The sequence below is a fragment of the Asparagus officinalis genome, chromosome 1 (assembly GCF_001876935.1).
Source record: "Asparagus officinalis chromosome 1, Aspof.V1, whole genome shotgun sequence".
Classification (NCBI taxonomy): domain Eukaryota; kingdom Viridiplantae; phylum Streptophyta; class Magnoliopsida; order Asparagales; family Asparagaceae; genus Asparagus; species Asparagus officinalis.
Genome location: NC_033794.1, coordinates 120,008,907 through 120,009,234, shown reverse-complemented (window position 1 = coordinate 120,009,234; position 328 = coordinate 120,008,907). Strand labels below are relative to the sequence as shown.

Sequence of the window (328 nt, the reverse complement as noted above, 5' to 3'; positions counted from 1 at the left end):
CCCCCTGCGCCCAAAAAAAAAAAACTAACTGCGTTTGATGAACTTGTAAGAAGCCTAAACTACCATTCTCAATTAACATTCTATTATTAAATTAAATTAACTGGGGGTTAAGTTAAGGGGGGTTATGTCAATTTTTGACCACAATTAAGGGGAATTTTGTGAAAATTGACTTTAAAATTATAAAAAACAACATGAACGGTTTATTTTTTCATCTAGAATTATAAAAAACAATATGAAAGGGTTCTTATTATTTGGATTAGCATGGTTTTCATGTGCAAAGTCAGATCTAATGGCGTTAGTAAGTTTTATCTTGTTGGGGGGGGGGGGG

General features: G+C 32.9%; 1 protein-coding gene across 1 annotated transcript in view; it reads right to left on the bottom strand.

Annotated features, from left to right (window-relative positions):
* The window catches only part of LOC109829196 (GDSL esterase/lipase At5g08460), a 17,623-nt gene that overhangs the window by 1,581 nt on the left and 15,714 nt on the right, over nt 1-328 (bottom strand). The gene's annotated exons all lie outside the window — the stretch shown is intronic.